Here is a 19,358-nt window from a genome sequence, read left to right as displayed (position 1 = left end):
GTATGATCGGTTCCAGCACCCATCACCAGCGTCTGATTTACATGGTGCAGGAATACCTAGGGGCAAGGTCAGACTTGGACACCTTTCCCACCGAAAATCATCTGGCTTACTGGGTCTTGAGGATGGATCACTGGCCAGAGCTTGCACAGTATGCAATTGAGCTACTGGCCTGTCCTGCATCCAGCGTTCTTTCGGAACGCACCTTCAGTGCTGCTGGTGGCTTTGTTACCGATCACAGGGTGCGCCTGTCCACCGAATCAGTTGATCGACTGACCTTCATCAAGGTCAATCAGTCTTGGATCACCCACAGCTACCAAGCACCTGAAGCTGATGTAACAGAATAATTTTTTTGAAATATCACATCCCTTCAAGACTGCCTATGCTGATGCTGAGTGGCTGTCCTGTTATGTTGATTGTCTATCCTCTTCCTCCTCCGCTGATATGTTGGAAGAACATTTCTGGTTCTGGTTGATGCCATCAGCCCAATTTTTCTGCCCCTGTTTAACAGGGGCGTTTAAGTACAATTTTTGATGCAATGCTTTGCAGCAGGGCTAATTCCTGCAATCAAACAAGAGTATATGGGAGAGGTTGCAGTGTGCTGGCACCAGCACCAGTGCCTAAGGCCCAATTTTTCTGCCCCTGTTTAACAGGGGCATTTAATTACAATTTTTGATGCAATGCTTTGCAGCAGGGCTAATTCCTGCAATAAAACTAGAGTATATGGAAGAGGTTGCAGTGTGGTGGCACCAGCACCAGTGCCTAAGGCCCAATTTTTCTGCCCCTGTTTAACAGGGGCGTTTAATTACAATTTTTGATGCAATGCTTTGCAGCAGGGCTAATTCCTGCAATAAAACTAGAGTATATGGGAGAGGTTGCAGTGTGGTGGCACCAGCAGCAGTGCCTAAGGCCAAATTTTTCTGCCCCTGTTTAACAGGGACATGTAATTACAATTCTTGATATAATATTTCACAGGAGGGCCCCTTCCTGTGCCCACCCAGAGTAACGGTGAGGACTTATAGTGTTGTGGCACCAGCACCTCAACCACCAAAGGTCAATTTTTCTACCACTGTTCAACAATGGCATGTAATTACAATTCTTGATATAATCGTTCACAGCAGGGCGCTCCAGCGCCCACCAAGAGTCACTTTGAGGGCTTACAATGTTGTGGCAAAACCAACACCTTGTTCCGCCATTTCTGCAGAGCATATAGGGCAGGCCCCTACTTTCAAACATCCAATTTACAAACATCTCCTACTTGCAAACGGAAGGAGACAACAGCAAGTGAGATGAAAAAAGATGGACGACAAAACAAATTATACAGGGGTTATAACCCTTCCCTATGTTTTCCAAAAAGCTTAAAAATTTTTTTTTTGACTTTAGCTTAAAAATGTACCAGTTGAAAATTACAAACAGATTCAACTTAACACAACAAACCTACACAGTCCCTGTCTTGCTTGCACCGCCTGTATACTGCTGTTCTGAGTATATAGGGCCTGGGGGCCACACACATTTCCTTTTTTTAATATGGGTACAGGGTTCCCCTTAATATGCGTACATGACCCAAATAGGCTGGTAATGGGCAGGGAGGGCTACCCATGCCATTTTTCTCAATGATTTTCAACCATATTGCAGGAACCAGATATAACATTAAAACCGCAAGCAGTTTTAAATGGTGTTATTTCCGTTTAATGTCATTTTGTGCAGGGACTGTTCTAAACACGGGAAACACCTGGCACTTCACAGGCATACTACAGACACCCCCGAGGCACCATATTTAAAAGGAATATTTCACTTTTTTTTCACTTTAATCGTCATTAAAATCAGTGCTCCCGCCAAAACGGCCATTTTTAAAAACATTTTAGGCATTGACCCATGTCCCCTGGGGCAGGAGCCAGGTCCCCAAACCCTTTTTAGGACAGTATCTTGCATATTAGCCGTTAAAATTAGCACTTTTAATTTTGAACGTTCGAGTCCCATAGACTTCAATGGGGTTCTAAAGTTCGTTCGAATTTGGGGTCCGTTTGAAAGTTCTGGTGCGAACCGAACCGGGGGGTGTTCGGCTCATCCCTAGTCTTAAGGATGGATCACTGGCCAGAGCTTGCACAGTATGCAATTGAGCTACTGGCCTGTCCTGCATCCAGCGTTCTTTCGGAACGCACCTTCAGTGCTGCTGGTTGCTTTGTAACCGATCACAGGGTGCGCCTGTCCACCGACACGGTTGATCGACTGACCTTCATAAAGATGAATCAGTCTTGGATCACCACCAGCTACCAAGCACCTGAAGCTGATGTAACCGAATATTTTTTTTTTTTTAATATCACATCCCTTCAAGACTGCCTATGCTGATGCTGAATGACTGTCCTGTTATGTTGACTGTCTATCCTCTTCCTCCTCTGTTGATATCTTGGAAGAACATTTTTGGTTCTGGGTGATGCCACCAGCCCAATTTTTCAGCCCATGTTTAACAGGGGCGTGTAATTACAATTTTTGATGCAATGCTTTGCAGCAGGGCTCATTCCTGCACTACAAATAGTGTATATGGGAGAGGTTGCAGTGTCGTGGCACCAGCACCAGTGCCTAAGGCCCAATTTTTCAGCCCCTGTTTAACAGGGACGTGTAATTACAATTTTTGATGCAATGCTTTGCAGAAGGGCTCATTCCTGCACTACAAATAGAGTATATGGGAGAGGTTGCAGTGTATAAGCCCAATTTTTCAACCCCTGTTTAACAGGGGCATGTAATAAAATTTTTAATGCAATGCTTTGCAGCAGGGCTCATTCCTGCACTCCAATTAGAATATCTGGGAGAGGTTGCAGTGTTGTGGCACCAGCAAGCAGTGCCTAAGGTCCAATTTTTCAGCCCCTGTTTAACAGGGGCATGTAATTACAATTCTTGATATAATATTTCACAGCAGGGCCCGTTCCTGCTCCCACCGAGAGTAACTGTGAGGACTTACAGTGTTGTGGCACCAGCACCACTACCACCACCACAACCACCAAAGGCCCTGTTTTCTACCACTGTTCAACAATGGCATGTAATGGCATGTTCACAGCAGGGCTCTCCAGCGCCTGCCAAGAGTCACTTTGAGGGCTTACAGTGTTGTGGCAACACCAACACCTTAGGCGCAAATTTCTGCAGAGCATATAGAGCAGGCCTCTACTTTCAAACATCCAACTTACAAACGTCTCCTACTTGCAAACGGAAGGAGACAACAGGAAGTGAGATGAAAAAAGACGGACGGACAAAAAAATTATACAGGGGTGATAACCCTTCCCTATGTTTTCCAAAAAGCTTAAAAATGTATTTTTTGACTGGAGCTACACTTTAAAAATGTACCAGTTCAAAATTACAAACAGATTCTACTTAACACAACAAACCTATACAGTACCTGTCTTGTTTGCACCGCCTGTATACTGCTGTTCTGAGTATATAGGGCCTGGGGGCCACACGCCTTTCCTTTTTTTCATATGGGTACGGGGTTCCCCTTAATATCCGTAAAAGACCCGAAGGGGCTAGTAATGGGCAGGGGGGCTACCTATGCCATTTTTCTCAATGATTTTCATCCATATTGCCGGAACCAGATATTACATTAAAACCACAAGAAGTTTTAAATGACTTTTTTTCAGTTAAATGTCATTTTGTGCAGGGACTGTTCTAAACACGGGAAACATGTGGCCCTTCACAAGCATACTATAGACACCCCCCAGGCATGATATTTAAAGGAATTTTTCACTTTTTTTCACTTTAATCGTCATTAAAATCAGTGCTCCCAAAAAAACGTCCGTTTTTAAAAACATTTTAGGCATTGACCCATGTCCCCTGGGGCAAGAGCCAAGTCCCCAAACCCTTTTTAGGACAATATCTTGCATATTAACCATTAAAAGTAGCACTTTTTATTTCGAACGTTCGAGTCCCATAGACTTCAATGGGGTTCTAAAGTTCGCACGAATTAGAATAACTGAACTTCACTGTCACTTCAAATTATTTTTTAAACATGTCATACTTATCTGTTCTGTGTAAATCATTTTGCACAGAGCAGCCCCAATTCTCCTTTTCTGGGGTCCACCAAGGAGCTCCTGGCTCCTCCCCCAGCTGAGTATCCACCATAGCAAACCGTTTGCTATGAGGGCACTCAAGCATTCTCACTCTTGAGACGTCTCTCTGTGTTCATTGACCCACCTTCACTAACTGTGATTGGCTGAGCCTATGATGAGGGAGAGAGCTGAGAGAGACACTGCTCTTGTGCACATGGCTGGATTGAGAATAGGCTCAGGTAAGTATAAGGGGGTACTAGGGAGAAACTTCACTCATAAGTTTTTTTAACTTATGCAGAATATGAACTGAAATAAAAAAGCTTCATCCTTCCAAACCACTTTAATGAACTAGGAAAGAAATGCCAACCATATTATAACTAGCCTTCAAAGCAAGGCACACATGAAAGAGCTTAGCACAGCACAAATAAAATACGTTTTTTCAGCACATTTACAATTTGCAATAAAGTAGATGTTTTAGTTGATATCATTTACAAATATATGTGGATACCATACTGCCTTGTCAAGGCCCCTCTGTAAAGTTTGAACCTAACTCTAATCTTTGACAGCCTCTATGTTGGAGCATATATAGAAATAGATAAATCAAGTGTAGGTATGCCTAGAGCCGCTTATTCCTACTTAAAAGTGCAAGGTCACCCCAGAAGCCAGCAAAGCACAATGGCAGGTGAAGGCATCCAGTGTGTCACCACACCAATTCCAGCAAGCTAAACAAAATGACGACCACCCCAATTCTTTTGCACAACACAAACAAAATAAGAGTTTTCCAGCACCCTTACTAGCTTGCAAAAAAAAAATAAAAAATTATATTGTTTAACAATTTTGCATTTGGTTGTACAACGTTTGCAAATATATGTGGAAGTCACAATGTCCTATCAGGGCCCCTCTGTAAAGTGCAGTCCCAAATCTAATATTTTAGACTCTCCATGTTCAAGCATCTATAGTAATGGATACATTTTTTGATGCTAAGATGCTGGCATGTGTCAGCTTCCTAACACCCATTCATAATTTTTTATGCTTGGACCCTTCTGTGTAAAAAATTTAGGAAGCAAGAGCAATCTCCCTTGACAAGTTGGCACAATATTTAAACTGTACTGCCTTCTTTTATGTTGTAAAGTGCTGTAGAACCTGTTGGTGCTAAATACACACTGTATAATAATGATATAGACACACTTGGTCATTCAGGATACACTACCAACAGTTCATATCTTAAAGTAAGACTAAAGGCAAAACTTTTTTTAAATTATGGATAGAGTAGGGGAGGTTTATAACCCCTCTTAGATTTTTTGCCATCTGTGTCCCATTGAGGAAATTTCTCTTCACTTCTTGTCCCATAGCCCAACAAGAAGTAAGAGAAAATCCCTAAAAATGAATGGGATTAACAGTTAACCCTTTGATCGCTCTAGATGTTCAACTCCTTCCCAGCCAGTAGTAGAGGGACAGTGAATATTTTTGGCAATGATCACTGTATTATTGTCACTGTGTCAGTTAGTGTCTGATTGTCTACTGCAATATTGCAGTCCCGCTATAGGTCGCTGATCACCGCCATTACTTGTATAAGAACAAAAAAACAGTATATAACCCATAGTTTGTAGACGCAATAACATTTGCATAAACCAAAAACATGTAGCAGAATATATATTGGCCTACATTTATGAAGACATTTGATTTTTTAATTTTTTTTATTAGATAGCAGAAAGTAAGAAATATAGGGGGTTATTTATGAAAGGCAAATCCACTTTGCACTACAAGTGCAAACTACAAGTGCAAAGTGCATTTGGAAGTGCAGTCGCTGTAAATCTGAGGGGTAGATCATAAATGAGGGGAAGCTCTACTGATTTTATCATCCAATCATATGCAAGCTAAAATGCTGTTTTTTATTTTCCTTGCATGTCCCCCTCGGAGCTACTGCGACTGCACTTCCAAATGCGCTTTGCACTTGTAGTGCAAAGTGGATTTGCCTTTTGTAAATAACCCCCATAGTTTTTTATTTTTCAAAATGGTTGGTCTTTTTGTGTCTCTAGCGTAAAAAAAAATGCAGTGCTTATCAAATACCGCCAAAATAAAGCTCTATTTTTGTGAAGAAAATGACATACATTTTATTTAGGTACAGCATCGCATGACTGCGCAGTTGTCAGTTAAAATAAAGTATTGCCATATTGCAAAACGTGGCTTGGCCATGAAGTGGGGTAAATCTTCCAGAGGTCAAGTGGTTAACAAACCATGACTTTTTGCTGAGGCTCTAAAGGCAGGCCCTACTCTGTAGAGGCTCTAAAGGCAGGCCCTACTCTGGACTGAACGTTCAATCCCCCTACCTAACTAGTTCCTACCCTTCCCTATCACCCTCCCCCACCACAGCTTCCTTCTTCTCCTATCCCACCCCTTCCCACTTTTTATAATCCATTTTCTGGTCTTTTCTTTGACCCTTCAGTTTCTCACTTCGAAATTTACTTCTACAAGTGTTATAATCTCTCCACTTATCTGCATCTCTTTTTCTATAATCCCCACTGTCTAATAACCATATAGTTTACCTACACATTTGTAATTTTGTACTAAATATCTATTGCCCTTGGTTATCTAGTTCCTTATGCCTTCCTCTACTAATTTATTTCTGGTTTATGTCTGACCAAAGACACCGGTCAAATGGTCTCTCTAGCAGTTTTTCTTACCTGTTATCTCTTATTTAGAAAAAAATTAATCACCAACTATGAACAGCTACTGTGTGTGCTATTCAACTGTCACTTTATTTCATGAAACAAAATGATATTTTCTGCAATGTCTGTAACATGTGTAGGACTATGTCTTTTAAAATAAAGTTATTAAAAAAAATCTAAGTGACTTGGATGCAAAAAATGTGAAGGTAACAAGGTTCAAAGTGCACAAGCCATCACCAGGCAGAATTTGTTAATTCAGCACTATGAAGAGTCTCTTAGCTTTTGAAGCAGAGAAATTGCATACTACATTAGAAACTTTCATCTCAGGACTTGCATTTACAAGACATTTTCATACAGTCAATGGCAATTTTGATTGTTCTGCTCACATGTGGGCACGGAATGATGAGTATAGATCCTTCTAACTGGGTATTGATAAGATATTTGAGTGAGAAGATTCATATTTTTTTCTTTTGGGGACATCACCAAGTCAATGCGATTGTAATGTTCTCTCTCCGGTGATCCCACCAGAGACTCTGCTAGATTGAGCACAGCAGGGAGAAGCCCACTGACCTCATAAATAGTGGAAATGATTGCAAATCAGAATGCATGCACGTCTTTTCTCAGTAGGTATCTTCATCCCCCTACAAAGGAAACAATCATCTCTTCAGATCATGTTTGCCCTTTCTCTTGCATTTGTTTGACGATAGTATGGAGAAATGCTGCTTCTTTTCCCACAACTGCATTATAGTTGCATAGAAGCTAAGTCTTTGCTTAACGGTGTAGAATACTGCGGGTCCTAAAGAGAATGAATGTTTTAGTCTGCAAATATGTAATTATGTGTATAAAGAGCTAATTAAAATGTATGTAAACATATAATCTTTTGTTCAGTACATCTGTTATCATGTCCTATTTTATATAGTCTTTACCTGGAGCATCTATAATAACAATAAGGTTTTACCTGGAGCATCTATAATAACAGTACTTTCTGTTGAAGGCTCACAATGCCAGGACATTGCCCAATAGAAATCAATGCCAGCCTGCCACCCACACTCCTTTAATTGGCTGTTAGGCTGCCTATCTGATAGACCTTATAAGCAGCCTGACTGCTACTAATTGGCTTAGTGTTATCAGCATGCAATAGATGCTGTTGCAAACTGATAACAAAGTGTTGTTATTGGCAGGATCTTCAGGTAAGTAACAGAATAAAATGATTTGTTTAATAATACTGTGTACAGTGATACACGATGCCAAGAATGCTAAAAAATAAGATTTTTGTACCTATCATGTAGGGGAAGCTGTACACAAGGTCAGGTCATGAAAGACAGGGACCAAAAAACAAAAAACAATCTGTTTACAGTCAAAGACTACACAAATAACCCTTGACGTTAGGGAAAGGAAGGTTTTATAGACACTTTTTAAATAAACCAAAAAGCTGAAAGATAACAGTAAGATAACAGTGAGAAGCCTAAGTGGGCACCCTTAATCCATGAGTTCAGAGATAAGGGGTCCATAATAGATGAAGGAGAGAGGGAAATCATAAACTGGGAGAAAGGAAGGGTAATAGTTATAAATCCCTTCAAAAGAAAAGGTGAGGTGATCCGTAGCATCTACAGTATATAAGATGGTAAGCTTAGAGGTAGATACTGTATATTGTAACTCAGGTAACAGGTATATGATAAGATTTCATTAGGATTATATTAGGCTCAAAAGGAAGGAAGTCTTCCACCTCACACCCAAGGTGTGTCAGGGATGTGGTAAACACAGGAAAGCCTGCTTAACATTTATGAAGTATATGTGAGTCTAAGGTCGCGTACACACGAGAGGATTGTCCGTCCAACTTAGTCCGCTGAAACGTGTTTCAGCGGACAATCCGCTCGTGTGTGGGCTTCAGCAGACTTTTTCAGCGGACAGTCTGGCGGACTAAGTCTTTCGGAATTTCCGTAATACAGTCCGTCCAAACTTGGTTTCAGCGGACAGTCCGCTCGTGAGTAGGCAAGTTGGACGGACTAAGTATGGTGCATGCTCGGAAAGGATTTACACGGCGAAAGGTTGCATTGCAGTGTATTGGACGTCGTATTTCTAGTCCCGTCGTACGTGCTGTACACGTCATTGCGCAAGCTTTCAGCGGACTGTCTGTTCGTCGCGTGTGGTCAAGTCCGTTCATTCAAAAGTAGGACGGACTGTCTGTCGGATTGTCTGACGAACTTAGTTGGACGGATAGTCCGCCCGTGTGTACGCGGCCTAACAATCGAGTGAGTGAGCCATGAAAAATTCTCTGCAAAAGGAGCTAGAGGTGGCAATCCATGTACTAGTGGTAGGATTCATAAAGTCAAATAACGTATAAAAAGAGGATATATCTTCCAATATTAGGACACACAAGGGCTTTCTAACACTATCCCACTGAGAATAAATCTACAGCCTGGTAGTAAAATGCCCTGTTTGGTGACCTTCTAGAGTCTAAGACTTAATAATTCCTGATAATGATTCTGTAAATGACCCCACTGTTAAACGTTGGAAATTTTAAATGTATCTGGAAGCAAAAAGACTTGGTTGTGGAAAATAAATACTCTGGATATGAAAAAATCAGGCATCCAGTCAATGGTAGTAATAATCCTGAAATAATTTTTGAGGTGAAAATCTGGGGATCACCAGCTAATGTTAAAAATTGTAACCAGTGGAGAAATCCCTCGATCTTGGAAAGACTGACTACTATGATAAACTAGACTCAAGGCAAAGGCAAGATGAGAGATCCATAAGGAGAATCCCCTCAGGATGAAGGAAAGGGATATTTCTCACCCTTAGTAGAGTCCAATAGAGATACTTGTTTTTCCAAAGGATCAGTTTATACATAGCCCAGTTACCAGCTTCTTCAATCTGAAGAAAAATTGAAAAGTACTGAGGGACAACACAAGAAGTGGAACTAATGGAATATATGAACCCCCAAACCCAATTCCTAAAAGTGATAAAATAGGATTTTTAAAACAGCTTACCTGTAAAATCCTTTTCTTTGAAGTACATCACGGGACACAGACCCATAGTAGTTATAGGCCACCTTCATGATGGACACTGGCAGACCCTAAGACAAGTAGTCCACTCCCTATATAACCCCTCCCACTACTGGGAGTACCTCAGTTTTGTAGCAAAGAATTACACGTTATACCAAAAAGAAGGGAGGGACCTCTGTGTCCCATGATGTACTTCAAAGAAAAGTATTTTACAGGTAAGCCTATTTTCTTATCATATATCATAGAACACAGAGCCATGGTAGTTACTATGTGGAATGTCCCATAGCAATGCCAACTGAAGGTAGGGAGTCACAACAAAAGTAGGACACTAAGAGACTAGAGGACTTATACTGCTGCCTGCAGTACACTGCGCCCAAAGGCGATATCCTCATGACCTTTTACATCTACTTGATAGAATCTGGTAAATGTATAGACTGAAGACCAAGTTGCGGCTTTGCAGATTTGAGCCATCAAAGCTTGGTGATGCACTGCCCAGGAAAAGGTGGAATTTTTCTCTTTAAACCATAAGCTTGAACAATCACTTGACAAATCCATTTAGAAATAGATTCGATGCTGCCTGTCCTCTCTTAGGACCTTCTGGCAACACAAACAAAACATCTGTTTTATGAATCTGAGCAGTCACCTTCAAGTAGACCTTGACTGCGTCCCCTACCGCCATCTATACAATCTCTGTATACCAAGATCTCCTGGGCCACAAGAATCACCATCTTCCCTTCCTGCTTGATCCCTCAAAGAAGTTTCAGAAGCAACAGAACAGGAGGGAATGCATAAATCAGTAAAAACTGATCCCACAGAAAAACCAAGACATCTGTTCCGCATGACATTGTTGATCTTTTTGTTAAACCTGGATGCAAACAGATCTACGCCCTTTGACATATAACAGATTTACAGATCTTTGACATGTTGGGAACAACTGTTGGCGACTCAAGTAGTCCACCTGCCAATTCTCTATTCCTGGAATGAAGACTGCCGATAGGCAAGGAATGTTGTCTTCTGCCCAAGATAGGATATGATTCACCTCTCTCTGGGCCGCACAACTTCTCATGCCCCTTGGTGATTGATTTAGACCACTGCTGTGGCATTGTTGGATTGGATCTGGACAGGACAATTCCGTAATCTGAGCGTCCAGGCCTTCAGGGCCAGACGAGCTGCCCGAATCTCTAGAATATTGATGGACAAGGTCATTTCAGATTTGGACCATCTTCCCTGGACAGACACTTCTTCTATGACTACTCCCCAGTCCAGAAGGCTGGCATCTGTTGTTACCACTTTCCAGGTAACTGGTAGAAAGGATTTTCCTTTTTTGGAGATTCTTGGTTATCAACCACCAACTGAGGCTTTGACGCACTTTTGGGGATAAATGCATTGGGAAGTCTAGAGCTTGGACCTTCTTGCTCCAAGCTGACTGGATACTGTTTTGCAGAATAAAGCCACAATCTTTCCCAACAATCTCATGCAAAGTCGAATAGAAGGATTCTTGTTTGCTTTGACCACCTGAATCAGTTTCCTTATGGAACTGATCTTGCCTGGGGCAAAACACCCTCTTCTGAGCTGTATCTATGATCAGACCCAAGTACTCCAATCTCCTTGATGGTTTTAAGGAAGATTTCTCTAGGTTGAGAAATCAACCTAGATATTCCAGGTAGCTGACCGTGGTGACCAAACTTTGGTTTAGGTGGGCTACCAACTGATCTATCAAGAGTAGATTGTCTAAGTAAGCTAGAATCGTTATACCCTGAGCCCTTAATCTGGCTAAAGGGGGAGCCAAGACCTTTGTAAACACTTGAGGTGCAGTAGGTAGACTGAAAGGCAAAACTACAAACTGAAAATGAAGATTTTCTATCTTGAAGCGTAGATATTTCTGGGAAATATCTACGCTTGGGAGTGGGAAAAATAGGCTCATGGAAGTAAGCATCCTTGATGTCGATTGACGCTAGCAGTTCTCCAATTGGTAGAATGGAGACCACTGATCGGATTGACTTCATGCAAAAAGAGCGGATATTCAAAAAATGGTTTCGATCTTTGAGATCTAAAGTGGGTCTGACATCCCTGTTTGGTTTTGGTACAGTGAAAAGTTTTGAATAAAACCCTAACCCTCTCTCTTCCATGGGGACCACCAATATCACCTTTTGAGACAACAGATTGTTTTTTCTGGATCCCTGGGAACGTTTGATCTGAGAAAACGAGGAGAAAGGAACACTCAGAACTCTAGTTTGTATCCTAGAGATATTGAGGAAGCCACCCATTTGTCTCGACACTGTTCCTGCCACACTCTTGAGAATGGCAGAAGTCTTCCCCCCACCTGAGCAAGCGGTTTTAGTATTTTGTTTTGTGGGTTCCCTCCCCCAGGGCCTCTTTTGTCCCTGGGGTTGACCCTGACGTTTTCCTTTTGACGTTGATGTTGGAGATCGTCGTGAGTGCCTGGAGGCTGATGTTCCTGGCACTGGAGAAGAAGCTAATTTAAAAGAAAAACGCTTAAACTTCTTCTTAACTGGTAAAAGGAAACTTTTTCCATTAGAAATTATTTACCGAAAACAACCGTTCACTGTAAAATGGAAAACTAGCCAAGAGCTTTATGTATGGCACTTCGGCTGACTAATTTTTCAACCATAGAATTCTTACCACATGCACCAGCCCGAGTATAAGCCGTGAGGCCTGCAGAATAGAATCTCTCATATTGTCTATTATGAATTATAACACTTTAACACTTTGATATCCCGGCCAAATCTTTGGCCTGCTGATCAGGAATAATTTTGAGCACCTGTTTAAACTGGTCTTTTAAGGAGTGACATATACCAATCGCTGCCAGCGCAAGCTGAACCACTGAACCTGCTAGAGAAATATTGTTTTTAAATAGGAATTCCAACTTCTTGTCTGTTGCATCCTTTAGCATTTGAGCATTGTCTACCAGACAAGTAAATTTTTATTCACAGCAGCTTCAATTGCTGGAATCCCCCATTTCTTATTAAACTCTTCCGCCATAGAATAAAGTGTTGAAAACTTTTTTGGAGGAAAAAACTGTTTAGCTGGGTGGTCCCACTCACAATACATAAGCTTTTTTTTAGCAATGAATGGATAGGAAAAGCATGAATAGGTTGGGGAGACTTTAGCAAACCCAAACAAGAAATGGGCTCATCGACTGACTCTGCTACTGGCAGAAAAAATGTGGAGCGGACCAATTCCGTGAGAGATTGTACCAACAACCTTTCTTGTGAACCCGATCCTTCCATATTAGACTCTTCAGAAGAAGCGTTATCAGCCTCTTTCTGGTCCCCTGAGAGAAATTCCACATCTTTTGACCCCTGTTCCTCAGTTTGAGGGTCCTGGGTAATGAAAGGGGACCTGTCACGCTTAGTCCCACTCTGGGATGCAATTAACACATCAATCTTTTATTCCAAATCTAAAATGTAACCTCTAAACCTCTTCAGTAATATATACAGGGGCTGCAGTGTTAAGAGCAGCTGCAACACACAATGTCCCTGATGGCTCACTCCGACCACCATTTCACTCTCAGGGGAGGATGCCATCTTTTTTGAGATGGTTCTAGGCTTCCTTGTGGCTGTATAAGTCTTTCTATAGACCTTTTTTGAGGTGTTTTTACCCCCCTTCTGACCATAGCCCAATGCACAAAGCAGAGGTACTACCAGAAGGAACACATCCACTGATTGAGCAATAGTCCAGCCCTGCCGCTGCTATTAATGTTCAGCCTGATGCAATAGTAAATGTGTCAAAAAGAATGCCTGTGTCACCTAACCTCTTTCATGCCCCTCTTTGCTCTTGTGTCCCTCCGTCAGCTTGCAGCAGAAACAATGGAGCTTTTAAAAAGCACATTCCTGCGCTGGGCATTGAAGGATGCCAATGTCGTGCTAAGCTCCGACCCCTCCGTTGCGTTTGCCCCCTCCTCTTTTTTTAAAAAAAAAGAGTTTTCCCGTGCAAGCGTGGCCCCTGATCCTACAGGATCACTCTGTGAGGGAAAAAATTGCGAGGAGGGAACCTGCAAGCCAATGAATAGGGCGGCGTGCTGATCTTTTTTTGTTCTCTCCTAGCGCTCTTCCATGTGAAGAGGAGGAGAGTACAGCCCAGGTGGGGGGGTGTCTGGAGAAGAGGAAACCCCCCCCCCCAGACTTACCGGAGGTCTGCTGCTAGCTGAAGAAAAAAGAAGCCTGCTGTTCCGGACACAGCGTGATTTCTTGAGGAAGCATGAGAAGGTATGTGCTCCATACAGCCCCCAGTGGTGACACTTAGACATGACAACATTTACTAATTAAAGGAGACATTTAGAAAAAAATAAAAAATTCAAACATTTCTTAGAAAACTCCACTTACCTTTCTCGCCGCAGGGTTTTCTGTGGTAAAAATCAACAGACCCAATATTCACCTTTCACTGTGGATTCCGTTAACAAGCCTTCAGGAGGCTTGGGACCCTCAGGGAACCCACAATCCTGGGCCTGTAATAGCATCATGCCAGTAAAACTTTATGGCCTTAATACCAAAAGTACTGGATCCCAGGACACAGCTCTCTAAAAAGAGAAGCGTTTACAGGCAAAACCTTGTTTCTTCGGACACAAGGCCCGAGTACCATTCAATTAGGCCTAAAATACACTTTGAATGGATCTGGCTGCATAGCTAGCCCCAGCAAGGATTGCTCCAATGGAGCTCAGTACAGCACATCTTCACTCGTGACTAACACCTTAGATACTGGCGAAAAAAACTGAGGTACTCCCAGTAGTGAGAGGGGTTATATAGGGAGTGGACTTCTTGTCTTAGGGTGTGCCAATGTCCTTCACCTGAAGGTGGCCTTTAACCCACATAGTAACTACTATGGGTTTGTGTCCTGTGATGTATGATAAGAAATGGGAATTGAATTGTTACACTAAAAGAGAGCAGGTAATATGATGCTTAGTTTCACAAGAACTGTGGGAATCTAAGAGACTGACTCTTGCAGTGAAGGTCCCTAGGCATTTCACAACATGGAGGTAAGGGGAAAAGGGGCACTAGAGTGAAAATATAAGTCAGTGCTATGAGTAGGTTATAAAAAAATACAGTGAAGAGTCAGGCTTTCACAGGAGTAAGAGTACTGTAGACTGATATCTGTCAATGCAGCAAGACACAAACTCCCCCCAGAGAGAAACAAAGCTTAATGGAAAGAGATTGCACTTGAGAGAGGACTGTGTGACCAAATGGGATAACACTCTCAATAATAGTAATAATAATAATAATAATAATAGTAATAATAGATACAGTATGTGAGGAGATGTCAGAGACATTTCTCTTCTTTCCTGTCCCAAAGGTGCATCAGGAGATTAGCAGAAATCTGTCAAAGTGAAGGGAATTCCTAAACACCAGATCAGATGTCTCCACTGGACATTTTAACTTAGTGTTTTTTTTCTGGTGACATCTCTATCGCTAAAGTTTTGGATTTCTCATAGCAGTGATAACAATCATCAGCCCAAACCAAAGGATACATCTCCCCAACAGTGACGCAGTGAGCAAAAAATGTACCTACTTCATTCAAAACAAAAAAAGTTTTGCCATTACATACACTTGCGTTATAAAGGGATTAGCCTCAGGGCTAGATTAAAACTGTAGTAAACTCTGACCATCCTACACTAAATTTCAAATAAAGTATGATAAGGCATTTTAACCACTTCAGCCCCAGAAGATTTGGCTGCTTAATGACCAGGCCATGTTTTGCGATATGGCACTGCGTCGCTTTAACTGACACTGTATCCAAACAAAATTGACGTAATTTTTTTCCCACAAATAGTGATTTCTTTTGATGGTATTTGATCATCTCTGCGTTTTTTGTTTTTTTTTTGTTATAAACGCGCATATTGATTCGTTTGCGCAAAAGTTATAGCATCTACAATCTATGGGAAAGATTTATGCCATTTTTATGGCATTTTTATTATTATTTTTTTTTTACTAGTAATAGTGGTGATCTGCGATTTTTATTGGGACTGCGACATTATGGCGGACATACCGGACACTTTTGACACATTTTTGGGACCACTGACACTTGTACAGCGATCAGTGCTATAAAAATGCACTGATTACTGTGTAAATGCCACTGGCAGGGAAGGGGTTAACACTAGGGAGTGATCAAGTGGTTAACTGTGTTCCCTCGTGTGCGTTCTAACTGTAGGGGGATGGAACTGACTAGAGGAGATGACAGATCATTGTTCCTAGCTAGTAGAAGCAGACTATCTGTCTTTCCTCTCCTCACAGAATTTGTGTTACATACACACGTCCCTGTTCTGGCTCTCCTGCCCTCGATTGCGCATTGGCACCCCCGCATTGCAGCGGGCGCCTGCTATACCCACTTAAAGGTCAGACGTACAGCTACGATGGCTTGCGGAAACTTGCCGACCTGCCACAGTATAATTTATTCTGCCTTATTTCCTGGACAGAATTTAGGTCACAGGACACAGGAATGAGTTGACCAGCTGAGGGTAGATGATGCAGGGTGTGTGCTAATGAGATCATGAGTGTGATTATGAGATCATGATGCAGGGTGTGTGCTAATGAGAGTACATAGAGGGGCTGGAATAAAAAAAAAGGTGAACTTAGCCTTTAAGGAGTTTTCTGGGATCACCCAACCTCTTCAAACTGAACTTTGCCAGGTTCGCACATTGATATTTAAAATTAATGTATATGACAGGAATGTAGAAGGTTAAAGAGCTTACAATCTTTTAAGGTATTAGGCAAAATACAGAAGGTGGAAGAGTTTACTATCTGTTAGGGCATAAGGAAGGATACAGAAGGTGGAAGATCTTACAATTTATCAGTGTATAAGGAAGGAATATAGAAGGTGGAATAGCTTACAACCTAATAGGATATAATGCCTAGTACACACAATGAGAAAACCAGACTATACCCCAGAAATACCCCTTTCTAAGCAATCCTATGATAATCTGGTTATTAGTTCACAGCTTTCGAGAGCTGATAACGACAGTTCATGCAAAACTATATGAAGGAACAGACATGAAAAGCTTTCTGGTACGATACCGGAATGACCGATTTTCGTTTAATCAGTACAGTATTTGTCCAAAAAAAATCAGAAGACCAAGACCACGCATGCTCAGAAATGGCAGAATAAATTACAATAAAGTACAAAATATTACATCACTTCTGAAGTTGTTTTCTGTTGTACAAGAATTTTTGTAACTTTAGTAAGAATTTTGTAAAAATCGGTTTTCGATATAGCAAAAAAACAAAACAAAAAAAAAACGGATGATCCTTTGTCTGATATTCTCATCGTGTGTACAAGGCTTTAAGGATGAATACAGAAGGTGGAACAACTAACAATCTATTAGGGTATAAGAGAGCTCAGAGCAATACAGAAGGTGGAAGAGCTTACAATCTATTAGGGTATATAAACAAGATGAAATATGTTAAAGTCCATAAAAAAAAGAAGTACTAACATACAAGACTACTTTTAAGGTGAAAACATTTGTGTCATATGTGAACAGGGTACACATATGGAAGTTGGCTTGAGCCAGTGGGAGAGCAAAGCTTGTAGCCTGGCTAGTGCCGTTTTGGTCTTAATCCAGCTCTTCCTTAAATCTTGGAAGTTTGGGATACTTTATTTGTTCCAAACAGCTCACAGCAGGGGTAAAAAAGGGGTGCTAGGAAACTGGGCATTAAAGCTAATGCCCCGTACACACGAGAGGGATTAAGTCTGACAGACCTCCAAAGGAGTTCCGCCGGAGTTCCGCCGGAGTTCCGACGGAGTTCTGGCGGACTTTTCGACCGAACGGACTTGACCACACACCATCACACCAAACTCCGACGGAGTCGAACGTGATGACGTACGACTGGATTCGACGTAGGAAGTTCCTAGACAGTAGCCAATAGCTGCCCTAGCGTCGGTTTTAGTCCGTCGGAGTAGCACACACACGAGCGGATTTTTCAAAGGGGACCGGGTCCGGCGGAGTTCCGTCGGGAAAATTTAAAGCATGCTTCATTTCTAAAGTCCGTCAGACTTTAGCTTCGCTAAAGTCCGTTGCAGCCCACACACGATCGGATAGTCCGCCGGACTCAGTCCGTCGGAGTTTGGATGTCGAAAAGTCCGCTCGTGTGTACGGGGCATAACTTGTGTCTTTGCTCTGCATGGACATACAAATGTTCGAATGTTAATATTCCCAACTGAATTAACCTAATACAACAAGATGTGTGCATTAATGTTGGTAGTATAGCATCTCTTTATATGTAATGATGCAGTGACTCAATCCAAGCTACATTTGTTACTTGCACAAGGCCACTGAGCTGGGTTTGTTTCTAGGCAGAATAGATCAAACCAGTCACATTTTTATTTTTAGCTGTAAGAGGCTTACAAGAAGTAAGGCTTATTTAAACCTGTGCCGTATATAGTTGTGTATAAATTTTAGGGATTGTCTTTCTGCCCTCATACAGTATCCATCTTGTACTTTTATGCAGTACCCTGCGCCAGAGTAAGTAAAATCCATTTAATACATTTGTCACAAAATGACTTTTTTATCTAAAATTTTGTCTTAGTGATAAATGACTTAGTCACTTTGTAGAACATTATTCATGTTGTATTACATTCAAGGAGAGAAACTCTGATGGATGTTAAGGAGTATATGATTAACAGTGGAAATTAGTGCAGCAGAGTTGCTTAGGTTTGATTTAAAAGGGAAAGGGCAAATGAGAAGATCCAACGCCAGCAGTGACACAGTGGAGAGCTAATGTAACTTCGATAAACCATAAATTTGATCAAACTTTAGCACCAGGCACAAAAGACAAAGTGCTTCTTGCTTCTTCGCATTACCTACTATATATATATATATATATATATATATATATATATATATATATATATATATATATATAGATATGTATGAAACTGGAAGGCCAGGCCTACTAATTTATAGCAAAAAGGGCGCGATCCCAGAACATTTCCCTGACTGGATTCACACTTTACTAACACTTCCTATATAAAAAAGAAAGGCTGTGGAAATATAGATTAATTCACTGACCTAGGCAAATTCCTATTATTTCTAGGGGGCAGATATTTATTGGAAATAACAATGTTAGGCAGATGATGCTGGGCAAATGTAAATTGGTGAATCACATCAGAGTGAGCACAGAAGAGGGTTATAAAAAAAAAAAAGAACTGTGAGTCAGTGCAAAAGCAGCAAACTAACCTTGGGGAGATGCAGACTAGAATACTGCAATCACTGAGAAGCAAATGGTATCACCTGTGATGTATTTCAGTTGTCTTGCGAACCTGGCCTGTTAGTGGGCCCTGAGGACAGGGATGATGACCACTGCTCTAGTGCATCTCCTGTTGGAGCTGAGTGGTTACCTACTTTGCATGCTTATGGTTTGCTTCCATTTTTTAGCAGCATCTTAGTACTTAGTGAAAATATGTAGTATATATTTTCTTTGCTTTGAATTTATAAATATTTTTTTAAGGGCAATAACATTTTTGTTAATATTTTACTTGTTTAGCCAGGTAAATATGCAATAGTTCATATAAATAGTTTATGTTCATTTCTTCTACACAGCAGATTGCATTCTATTCTCCTTTCCACATGTTTACCTGTATAAAACTAGCTAGTCTGTTGAAAAACATCTGATTACAGATTTCAAAAGCTCAAGCTGAAT

This window comes from Lithobates pipiens, unplaced genomic scaffold (genome assembly GCF_037356315.1).
Source record: "Lithobates pipiens isolate NorthernLeopardFrog02 unplaced genomic scaffold, aLitPip1_a1.2 Scaffold_16, whole genome shotgun sequence".
Taxonomy (NCBI): Eukaryota; Metazoa; Chordata; class Amphibia; order Anura; family Ranidae; genus Lithobates; species Lithobates pipiens.
Note: the sequence above shows the minus strand (reverse complement) of the source record.